Genomic DNA, 12,626 nt, shown 5'->3' on the forward strand with positions numbered 1-12,626 from the left:
ATTTGATGCATTTCTGAATAAAAGAGATGATTTCTCACACCAGTTTTTACCTGGAGTAAATAAGTATTGGAAAGGTACCACACCAAAGTCCACTGCATCCAATTGATCTGAGCCTCCTTTACCCTCCCTTTGTGTTTCATTTTTTCAAAGGGATGATTTTTTTTCTTTTTTGCTTAGATTCCATCTAAGGTGCATCAACTATCCAGTTAAGTCTTACTGAAGACGGAACAAATTAAAGTCACAGCAGGGAGAGTCGTGGCAGGAAATGACAAGATCTGACAAATTTTGTTCATGGTTGTTTGAAAGGGCATGCTTTTCAATCTCATAGACCTCGGAACAATGGTAGAATACTAAAAAGAACCAATAACTATTAGTTTCTGTCTCACTCAAAAAAAAACAACAAAAAATACCCCAAAAGAATACAGACTTTTATTGGATTGTTTTACAGAATTACTGAGGCTCTCAGACAGCTTTTAATTGAGGAAAAAGCAACATTTATTGTTGAAAGAATTGACCCTCTGGTGCCTGAGACTTTTGTGTGGTCATAAAAATCTAAAAGCTGCACTGCAGTTTGCATATCATTTCATTTATGTGAAATGAGCTCTTATCTTGCAAAATCATTAAAAAGACATTTTGTTATAGAAAACATGCTTTTTCATTTACATTAAGTTTTTATGCTTATACAAAAACAACAACTAGGGGTGCACAGTGGTGAGGTTAGTAGGACCACTGCCTTGCAACAAAATCTGAATGCCAGCTTTTCTGCATGCATGCATAGATTTTCTCCAGGTATTCCATCTCCATCCTACTGTCCAGGCTAATTGGTCACTCTAAATTGTTCTTAGGAATGTGTGCAGACATGCACACATTCACCACTTCCTGGAGTGGAGGTGAAGAAAGCTTCTCTCTCTCCTTGTCCCGGTGTTGATGTGTGGTCCTCCACATGCAGCCAGCTGATAGACTGTAAACTAGAGAAAAACATCAAAATGGAAATGGACATTTAAAAGCTCAGCCTGTGTTGATGCATCAGAGGAAAAAAAAAAAAAAACTCACCCTGCAAAGAAAATGCATCGTATTTTGCAATCATTTTATTGCAAAATAAATTATTATTTTGCAATAAAATGATTGCAAAATAATTTATTGCAATAATTTTATTTTGCAATAATTTTGCACCTATTGATCATCATTAGAAGAACCAATTCTCCTGTGACCTCGTAAAGACATAGTGGACTTAGAAGATGGATGGATTAATGGATGAATAGCTTGCAGTCATGGCTAAAAGAAATCTGTTATTTTCACTGTAGTTTTGACAATTTTATTTCCCTCTTTATGCTGTCATGGCAGATGATTACTTTTAGCGGTGTACTAACGCTCTGGAGAGTTCATGACTTTTTCAGAATCTACGTTATTTTATAATTATTCCTAAGTTTTTCTAGCTTGGCACAGACATATGAGCAAAAAATGAAACCTCAGTTCATTCAGCAATGTTTTTGCAACTATTCAAAAGTCATGAAGAAAAGGCAGTTTTTAGCTTAAACGACCGTCAACTTTGAATCTACACGGAGTCAACCATGGTCGCCATGATAATGGTTTTGGATTTCGTTCAGTTTTAATCTGTTTTCAGGCTTTAGTCTTAGTCATTTGGTGAAAGGCATATTTACATTTGCAGTACTTTCTGGTCCTGGTTGGTCGACGAGGACTTTCTCTGTCGCCTCCAGCTTCAGACCTCCCCTTGAGGGCAGTGTCATATTCTGCCTTACTCTGCGTCTGTAATCCATAGCTACAGGGAGGGTGACCTTCACAGCAGGCAGCCTCACAGCGGGCTGTGATGCAGCATGCACTCAGGGAAGAGGACAGGCTGGACAAAAAGGCTGCTGGGGCAGCACATGTTGGTTTCTAGATAATTACACCTTCATACTGCACAGTCTAGCTTTAGTTTTCCTCTTAAGGCTATGTGTTAAGAAAATGTACAAATTTAAACCCTCATTTGAATCGGCTTAATTTTGTAAAACTACATCTATGTTTGATATATTTGACTTCATTTCATTGCTCATTAACAGACACCTTGTTTCTGTGGTTCTGATACTGCTCAGGACATCCTGATGTAAACCAGGTATGTCCCCACCGGAGCTGTCTTTTGGATGAATGTGCGGTCTGCATTCAGTCATCCTGCTGCCAGAGTCCCAGTGAAGAAACAGTTATTGACAGCGTATAGGAGATGACACAGCTAAATAAGTAAAGTTTTTGCTCATGAATGATGCATTTTTCCCAGCCGGCTTGATGGAAAAAGACAGAGAGGCTGCCTGACAGCCGGGGTGCTGTGTGTGTGCATGGTGCAGAACAAGGTGAGACACTTTATGGTACAATCAAGCATCCTCTCTCTCTTTCTATTCCTCTCTCTCCCTCTTTTTTTCTCTTCACTCTGCACTTTTTCTAAGACGTTCACAAATTGTAAGTCCTCAGTGGGACTGTTTATGTTTTCCACTTTTCACCATTTCTGCATGTCGACCTTTGAATATCTTTTCTATTTCCTGGTGCTCTACTGTCCTCCGAGCCTGACTCACTTTCTCCATCTCTCCTTAAAAGCGTCCCTTTCAATAACCCCCTCTCTTTAGGTCAGTAAAACGTCACTGTATTTTCTGTCTCAATGCGCTGCGCTGCCGCAGTCTGAGGTTATGATGGCAGGCTATAAAGGGGTTGGGCATAGGAGGTTTGCAGCATGCAGGGCGCTAGCAGCAAAGGCTATGTAATAGTTTGTTGTCGCCATCACTGTAGCGTCACATCTGTCTGCATTTAAAGCTCCAGCTGGCATACCAGCAGCACATCCTGTCTGCAACACATGTTAGTGGCTTCACACTCATTTCAGACATGCAAGTATGCAAACAGCATAATGCTTATATGGCAATAATGTAAGCTAATTTCTGCTATGCTGCCTTAGGTTTTGTGAAGTTTAGATACAAAGACATAGAATTTTGCTCTGCTTTAAAGAAACAATCAAAACGATCCATAATTAACTGTGCGGCTAAAGACTGTCCTGTTAAAAGGCAGTTCTGCTAGCTAAAATACAATTGAAATTTAAGTGTCTTCAATTCCGATTTAAATTTAATCCAGTTTCATTTTAAGTACAACTTTAGTTCATTTTGATATAAATTTAATCCAACTTAAAAACTGAGCTCAAGTATTTAAGCTCAGTCTTAGTCTGTCTTCATAAGCCACTTCCATGAGTTTAGACATTCATGAAATTAATGCAGTATATATGCTTTAATATTTTGGTCCAGGTGTACAGAACACAAGTAAACCTATCTAAAATAATTTAAAATCGTCTTTCCTTAGAAAATGTTTTTGTTCTCCATGTTTATTTTGAAAAATTTAAATGTTTAAGTGCCTGTAATGGGGTGCACCTGTCTGAAAGCATTTGCTTTCAGGTTGTTCCTTGGCTTAAAGAACAGTCTACATATTTACTGACACTGAAGGCTTATTGGTGTAATGTTCTTGGTTCATGACACCTGAGAGAGGCTGTAATACCGTGAGGTTAATTGGTGGTGATAAACTACCTCTTCAAACCTGACTACATTGATTTGGATGGAGTGTTTGAGCAAGGGGAAAAGTAACAGTGATGCATCGCAACACTTACGATCAGATCCAGCGGGCACTTGAATAAAACATTTTGCATTGAAACAACATTGCAGAGGAAAGTCATTAACTCTTGGATTAGTAGCAAGCGGCTAATGTAGTCAGTCACCGTATAAAGCACTGCAGCCCTGCACAGCTCAAACAAACTCATCAATCTGACTAACAGCGTGTGTCAACATGCTCTGTGCTGCTAATTCCAGAGAAGCACAAGAGAGAGCAAAGGAGATCATTACGATCTGAAAAGCATGTTTGTCTGTCAAATACACTTATGGTTTGGTTTTTCTTTCTGAGAATCAAGAAGTTGTTCGTTTGTGTTGAAACTAGTGTTTTATATGTGTACTATTCAGGTGGAATAAAATTTTAAAAAAACTCTACAGACGTTATTCAGACACTAATTGTATTGCTTGTCGATTGTAACTCTAGCGAAATGTTCTGCGAGTATGAAAATTGATGGTAGGTTCATAGGACACCTTTAAGGATAATAGGGATATGCAAATGTCCAAAGTGCAACATACAGTATTTAGATGTCCTGCATGTGTTGTACTGATTTGAGATTATGTCATAAAACAGTATTTTAATATAATAATTAATAATAATAATAATAATTACAATAATAATAATGTTATGTTACTATTTTATTTGCTATACTAGTCCCTTGTCAGGCTCCAAAAATGGCTATAAAGGAAAATAAAATTAAACTGAAAATAAAACACTACAAGTTACTTTCTAGTCACACTGCACAGATAAACACACGCCCACACGCCTGCACACCCAAAGATTTACTCACTTGCACACATACACATTTGTGTTGCAGTTCTTAGATGATGAGACAAAAGAAAGAAGGAACCAGTATACCAGTGAGGTGACCTTCCTAAAAGAAATGTTAGAATTCAGATTTCTCCAATTCAAAAAGAAAAAAAAACATACATGTATAGCTGAATAACATTATAATCAGGTTTGTGCAGCTAATATTCAGTTTCCTGATAATCAAGGAACATTTATTTGACAGTATAGGACAGGATGAAATGAAAGATGGTGGTTCAGTGGAATCCTTTTACTGGTCTAATGAGAAATAATTAGATCAATAGAGCGAAACAGTATGAGATACTTATTAATATTTTGCATGTATTGAAATAAACACAATTAAAAAACAATTTTTCTTCTCAGGAGAATATCCATGAAATAGTATCTGGCCCTGTGACATATTTTGATTCAAAATTGTTCAAGATATCAGTGTGACAACTTGTTTAGCAATGTTACCTAAACAGCCTCCATCCACACTTACCATGGTAACCAGCTGTTGTATTGACCAGTTGTTGGTGATGCCATCTCTGCCACTGCACATTTGAACTCAGATAATCACCACAGCATCAAGCTAAATATATTAAGCGGGCCCATTGCTTTGTCATCTGTGGTTATAGTGCAGTTCAGATACTGTACTTTCCTATAGAGACAGTCTAATATAAAACCACACCAGTATTTTACTTGCAGGTGTAAATGCTGCATGTGTGTTTGCAGCTGCGTATAACCCATGCTGTTATCTACAGGACAGACTTCTGCCTGCTTCTTGCTGGTCAGCTTAAGCCACAGTCTCTTCTGTATTCTGTGCAGCCTAACAGGGTTGCCAAAGCTGTTGGCTGTGCTGCTTCTTCTATAACAGTCAATTATAATCGTCCAAGTACAATAAAAGTTTATCTTATCTTTAGATTCAATGAATTCCACCCCACATCCCCCAACCGCCCCTCTCCTATCCTATCTATCCAAACAAACAAACAAAAAAGCCTATCAGCTGATGCAGTGTAGTGCAGAGCATGGAGCAAACATTTTACGATCTTCACCAGTAGCAAGAGAGACCGGTGTGAACCATATAGATAATCAGGCTTGTGACGAAATGTTATCAAAGATAGAAACACGGCATTATATAACATGTCACTTTTCCAAATTATAACATTTGTCTTCTCCTGCTGTGGACCCTATTCCTGAATCACTGGAAGACAGGAGATGATTTTTTTTTTTTAGGGCTTCTGTGGGATTGTAATTACACCTAAATCTTAAATCTCACCTGCAGCTGCCAGACCTGAAGGAAGAATGATCTCGCTTTCATTCAACTTATAGTACTGTGAAAACTTATAGATTTCTTCTGTTTTTTGTTTTTTTTTAACATTTTTCTGACTTAAAAGTTTCAGATCAAACTAATTTTAATATCAGTACGAGCAACATGGAGTTGCTAAATGATTTGCTACAACAACAACAATGGAACAAACCAATCAATATCAACTAAATTAGACATACATCCATACTTTGACCAGACCTCTAAAAAACCTTTATTTTGTTTATGCTTAGTCATTCAGAGGTGGAATTGCTGCCCAACTCAAGTGCACTGAAGCTTAATAAGATCACAAACTAAATGTTCAGCTGGAGTCTCCTCCAAGGGGAGCTTTGTGGAAAGCTTGTGGGAGCGAGTTTTTTCTCAAACATGCATGAAGAAATCAAAGCAACACTCCAGATATGCTTCTAACATAATACAGAGCATAAAAAAGTCAATTTTAAATAATACTAAAATAATACATAGCACTTATGTTAAATTATGCTTTAATAAATTAAATCATGATTTAAAAACTGCTTAATGTATTTACTCTTTGTCTGTTAATAAAATGTGTTTGATCTGAAATATTCAGGAGTAACAAAAAAGCAACAACAGAAGAAATACCTTGTTCTGGAAGTATTCATAAAAGGCTTTCCGAGGAAAAAAGAACTATCTTTAACTTACTGAATGCATTGAATTATATTTACAAAAGAAACTCCCACAGGATGCTTTCAATATTTTCTAAGACTAACAACTTGGGCACTTTTTTAAACATAAAAGGAGATGGAAAAAAAATAACATCAGTGCTGTAGGTAAGAAAGAAAAACATTCAGTGAACTAAACTCACACCAGTGTAGGGTAAACATATTTTTTATGTGATCAAATAAAAGTCTTATAATAATACGTATCCGCAAAAACTTGCAGTGGTGAGAACACACTTCCTGCCTTTGTTTGCATAACCAAAGTTCAGATCACAGCCAGTAGAGATGGATTAAGCTCTGCTGCTTGACAGTAAAACCTGAAAGCATTAACCTGCCACATTAATTATGTAACCAGTAAATCTATACAGCCTATTTAAAACTGATGCTGTAACATAATGCGCTTCCCATCTGTCTCATGTTGTCCCGATGAATCCTAAATTAGAAGTTTCATGTTGACAATATTGAGGTTGAGCTCTGGCAGTGATGCACAGATTCTGGACATCTGTTTGCTCTTGAAACGTATGCGTCTTCTCTCGCTGCTTAGGTTCCTTCAGCTTAATAATATGCTGTGGTTTTCCTTACATCCTCATTCACATGTCTTCAATGAAAACACTGTGCAGATGTGCTCACCAGAGCACTGCTGTGGAGTCTTCCGATGTTAAACTGCTGCATGCGCTGCTAATGTTGTGCGATTGCATTCGTATCTTTTATGTCATAGCAGAGCAAAGGAGAAAGAAAAAGCGGGGAATCTGTTAATTTGGGATGCACTGCATGTGGAGTTAGGATAACCATCTTTTCTGTAGCTTTCCTCCACCCTTCTATTTGTTCAGTTACCATTTACTGCAGAGAAAGAGAGGGAGGCAGCAGCAAGACTGCTGGAGGAAGAGGAGGAGATGTGCTCAGTGATGCAGGGGATGAGGAAGTTAACGTGGAAGAATTGGAGTGAGCGAGTTCATAAAGAGGAAAGGACATGGGGCGAGATTCGAACAGGACGTCCACATAAATATGTCAATGTCACGTCCTTACAGCACGCAGCCACTTAACATTCCTGCGACATAATTGGCTTGTGCTGCATCTTTGTACATGTTATGAAACGCTGCTGCTGTTTGGGCTGAGCTATGGGTTCTTGGTACTCTTTGAAGAAAACCATCGAAATAGAAATATTCCCAGTTGAAATATACAAAGATCTCTCTAACTCCCTGTGCGTCTCTCTGGCAGGCGCAAGGTCCACTACATGCAGCAATTAGAGAGATGATATCCACTGTCAGTCAGCAGCTCAAAGATGAAGCTGGAGCCTCTTTAACATGCTAATGGAATGCCAGATTCAATCAAGGCATTGTGTGGCAAAAGGGGAGGGCAGCTCTGCTCATTAGAAAATAAATCATAATATCAATTGAGCCCAAGCTGCAAGGGTAAGCAGCACCTAAGTGACTAGATTGAACTCTGGGAAAACAAAAAAAAAAAAAAAACTTGTCTCTGTTCTCAACCTGTCCCTTGTTTACCCTTTGATCATCAGACTCAAGAAGTCGGCGTAGCGAGGAAGCAGACTCTCTGAATCATCTGGCACACAGAAAAGAGATTATGCAAAATAAACACTACATCCTTTTTGAGCTTTCCCTCCTCATATACTGTACATATGGGCTGATTGTGGTCCTACTTGGATGATGGCACTTCTTAATGATAAAATTAGGTCTTAATGACTTAATTTTAATTAATTAATAAAAGATTGTGACACAATCACTTTTTAAAAAAAAAAAAGGTTCTGGCTGGAACCTTTGTATTCACATGTTTCTGGTACGTCCATAGGAAGCATTTGCAAACAACATCAAAAGGTCAAAATCTGAATGGGTATAATACCACTATGCATCAATCTGATATTTGAAAAACCTAAATAACAGATTAAAAACAGTACATATTTTTCTTGTTGTGCTTATTCAATAATTTAGCAGCAAAAAGTTTTTGAATGGAAAATGTTGCTTATTTTGTCGACGTAGGGATTGATAAAAATGCGATTGAGATTAATTACCAATCCTGCAGTTAACTTAATAAAACATTTTAATCAAGCTCCACCAAAATTGACTATAAACAGAAGAATTAAATGTTTTGATGATTAACCAGTTAAGTAGCTTCACAAACCAAATTATACTGTGTAACATTTGTTTACGAATCAAATAGGAGAAAATGTTGTTTTTATTAACATTGTTTATCAGAAAAAAAACACAAATAGGACTATATTATATAATATTAAACCTGATAAATAAAAGTCATGCAAATTAATTGCATGTATGCATGTTTTACTTTACAAGTATGGGCTAATTCTGTCGGTCTACCATATAAAAGCCTAATAAAATACTGTGCATTAAAATCTGTGGTTGTAAAGTGATGACATTTGAAAAACGTGGATGATTTGCAAATCAACCTAATAATTCAGCGATCATACATGCAAGCATTCATTTTCCCCTAACCCATTTTTCTTGCTATATTTTATTGTCTACCAACCTCCTCACCGGTAGACAGCGTAAGGCTATTTAAAAATCCTTATGCTCCAAGGCAGACATTTGAAAGCTTAGCTTTTCCCACATTAGAAACTACTGAAAACTATAGAACAATATTCACAGAGGGACTAACAATTTGAGGCCAATAAACTCATGACTCAGCTAGATTATCTAAGCAGCCCCCTGAAGACCATGCATTCAGTCACCATCTCTTTCTGATGGTTACAGATTAAAGCTGGGCACATCAACACAAAAGTGTCCTTAAATGTCAACATGAAGTAAGGAAACTAGGAGCAGGACATTTGCATCAGAGATCCTTAGCTCTAATGTAATTCAGTAGTCACATTTAACAAGCATATTGTGGCATGTTTACGATCTGATGTCCTCAGTACTCTCATTACCACGCTGCTTTGGCGAGCGTTTGAAAAGAAAAGAGCTCCTTTCATCCATGCAGCGCTTTGTTGAAGATTGTTCCATGGAGGTGTGATTCATGAGTCCTCAGCTACTCTTTATTCAGCATCCATCAATGCTGGAAAAGGCAGGAATGTGTGCGTAACGTAGCTCATATGTCTATAAAGCAGAGTTTCATGGCAGACAAGATCAACTAGAGCGAGCTGAATAATGCATCACTTGTTATCTATGAAAAATGTGCTGAGTGTTCCTCAGCTGGGTTTAAAGGTGTGAGAAGCGGTGTAAGGAAGGGTTTAGCTTTATGTTTGAGTCAACCACCAACTGCAAAAGAAAATCTCTACTTTGACACATGAGCTCAGTTTTAGTTCAGAGATGTTTTGTATCCTTATAATAAATAATAATAGTAATAAATAGCATCCATGTAGGAACATTTTGGAACTCCAAGAGCAAAACCATACTTGATTATTTAAGCTCCTTTAGCATTCATGCAACCACAACTCCTTGTTGTCGTTTGGTGACACTAATCACAGAGGAGACTCATCAGCACTTACAAAAATTAACATATGGACGGACAGGGTGTTTTAATTTCATGGTAACTCCAATAGTTTGATAGACTAAACAAGTTCAAGCCTGAAATGTTGTGCTGTCCCACTCTTAATTAGGTTGCTAGTGTAGAGGGTGAAAAACATGTTGTTAGTAAACAAAACCAAGAAGTAAGAAAATAGGCACCCCAACATAATTTTTCATTTTGTATCTTTAATTTCTCATCGTAATAAGTTCTGTAGTGTTATTTCAGTTAGTTAGTGCAATTCTACACATGGCCGCTAGGGGCGCTGACGCGTTAGTGACCAAGAAAAGATTGAGCACACCAGAAGAATAAATCTTCCTGTTGAAGGTAAAAGGAGCTCAACGCGTGTGTCTCGTCTTTTCTATATCGCAGGTCAGTAAAAATGTATTTTGATGCATAAATGTGGTGTCCTTTAAGAGTTTAAGAGGTTATAGACTCGAGAGTCAACTGGTGGGTCACTTTGTACAGCTTTGGATGGACATTGTGTAGAAAACGGGACGTAAAAAAAATTGTAAAAGCTATTAAAATAGTTAAAAGCAAATTCATATATTTGTATTTTGACAGTTAAAAATACAAAAGGTCTGAGGAAAAGGGACAAGATATTTGAGTTAAAACAAAACTAATTGGTTTGGAGAATTAAAAGCTATCTAAAATATTTGGTCATTCAATAAAATTCATGATGGAGCATGTTACAATAATTCTCGTTCGGTTTAAAGGGATATTGCAGTCATTTGTAATGTACTGAATCGAAGGGTTATTTGTTGAAGTTATACAGTGATACCTGAAGTATTTGATATGAAGTATTGCATATGTAGTGTTGTATATGGAGTACGGTCATCAAGAGAAGAATAAATCTTTCTGTTGAAGGTAAAAGGAGCTCAATGTGTGTGTCTCGTCTTTTCTATATCACAGCACCACACGTTGAGGGAAGATCATCTGCTACATTACCCTCAGCCATCCGAGGTTGCAGGGTAACACTAGTATGTTCCATCAAAGCAAAATAAAAACATGGTCTTTTATTTTCTTATCTAAAATCTCCATCCTTCCCAAATTCCTCAAGCCACCATGTCACCTGTATTATGGTTTCCTCCAGGCTGGATATCTTATCTCTGAAAGGATCTGGCACCATTGTTATTGTCCCACAAAGTGTAAATGGGCTGGTTCACCTATTTTTCTGCAGAGTGATAGAGTTCCATACCTGAGGGCATCGCTCTGTGGGACGTGCTTGGGAATAAAGTCCCCAGTTATTGTTCTTCCTGCGTGTGTGATCACTGCCTTGAAGAAGGGAAGATGAGAAGCCCCCCACCTTTAAATTTAGGTGGGGGGCTGGGTTGCAGGAATCAAATGGAAGCTAATGTGAAGACGATGAGGGGAGAGAAACCATGATCATCCCACAACAGGAGTAAAGAAAGAAGCTTCAGATAAAAAAAAAAAAGAAGCATATCATTCCCGTGATTCTGTTTAAAACCTCAATGTGCAGTGTTGTAGTTTGTCCCCTTTTTCTGTGGAAGGCTAAGCCCCTACTGCTCCTGCTGCAGCTGCAGCGTTGGATCACTGTCTTTCAGCAGACAAAACAGAGCAGAGTCCTTGTTCCTCCTCATAGCATTCCAGCAGTCCATCCATCTCTGACTCAGACATGGCCTGCAGCCATCAATAGTCACAGTGGACAAAAAAAACTGATCTTCTTACTATAGCTGCCTGTGAATCAAGGGAGGAGCAGTCGTTACCAAAAGAAAAACACATAAAAGATAGGAAACCTGAGACCACAGGGTTTGAAGGGGTTTCAGGACAACACCGTGAAGGTGTTTGTCTTAGAATATCAGTCTTTGTCATTCCTGTGAGGGTGTGGTTAACGAAGCCACTAGGCAGTCATATAGTCACAGTTGAATGAACATCTATGTGTCATTTGCAGAGATGGTCACAAGCTATTTTTCTTCAAGTAAAGTCTGAGTCTTGAGGGGCAAGTCTCAAGTTTTGGAATATAAACTTTAGATACTTTTAATGACTGAAATTAGAGGTTCAGAAATCAAAATTGCTTCAGGTTATTAATTCAAAATGTTAACCCTAAAGGCAAATTTATCACAACAACATGAGACATTATTAAAAATATTTAGTTAAACATGTAAAAACTGCTAACTGCATGCAGTTTGTTTTAAAACTAATAGTGTGTAATTTTACACTAGCTTGTTAGTTAGCTGTAGTTAGCTGTTCTGTAGAGTGGGGCAGTAGTTACCACTTTTGCAAAAAAAAAAGTTTTATTTTGAACTTTAGCTGAGCAGGAATTTCTCTGCATACTCAGGTTTTACTGAGCATCCCATCTGTCTAAAAACATGCATATAATTTCGCCTTAGAGTGATGAGATGATCAAGGCTGTTTGGCTTTGTGATAGAGAATCCCTCAAGTATCTACTTTTCCTTTTATGTGCCAAAACATAAAAAGAACAGCTGGGTTTGAAATCAAAACAATGTATTTAAAAGTTGATGTAAAGTTTTATGTCCAGAACAGGATTTTATATTTTTTGTGTTGGGTACTAATCTTATTCTTTTAAGATCAGGCATTTGCCAACAAAAATTCTCAGATCAAACTCATTGCTAAATCTTAACTCAGAGATACACTCACATATTGTACTTTGAAACTTACCTTGCAAATTAAAAACCTAGCGAGGTCATGAAAACCTTATTTTGACTAAATTTTTCTAGACAACAAGAGATACATCAACCCAGATATGTAGT

At 37.5% G+C, this 12,626-nt stretch overlaps 1 protein-coding gene across 1 annotated transcript in view; it reads left to right on the top strand.

Annotated features, from left to right (window-relative positions):
• Positions 1–12,626, top strand: part of znf385a (zinc finger protein 385A) — a 73,334-nt gene that overhangs the window by 12,285 nt on the left and 48,423 nt on the right. The window lies entirely within an intron of this gene.

This window comes from Xiphophorus couchianus, chromosome 1, assembly GCF_001444195.1.
Source record: "Xiphophorus couchianus chromosome 1, X_couchianus-1.0, whole genome shotgun sequence".
Classification (NCBI taxonomy): domain Eukaryota; kingdom Metazoa; phylum Chordata; class Actinopteri; order Cyprinodontiformes; family Poeciliidae; genus Xiphophorus; species Xiphophorus couchianus.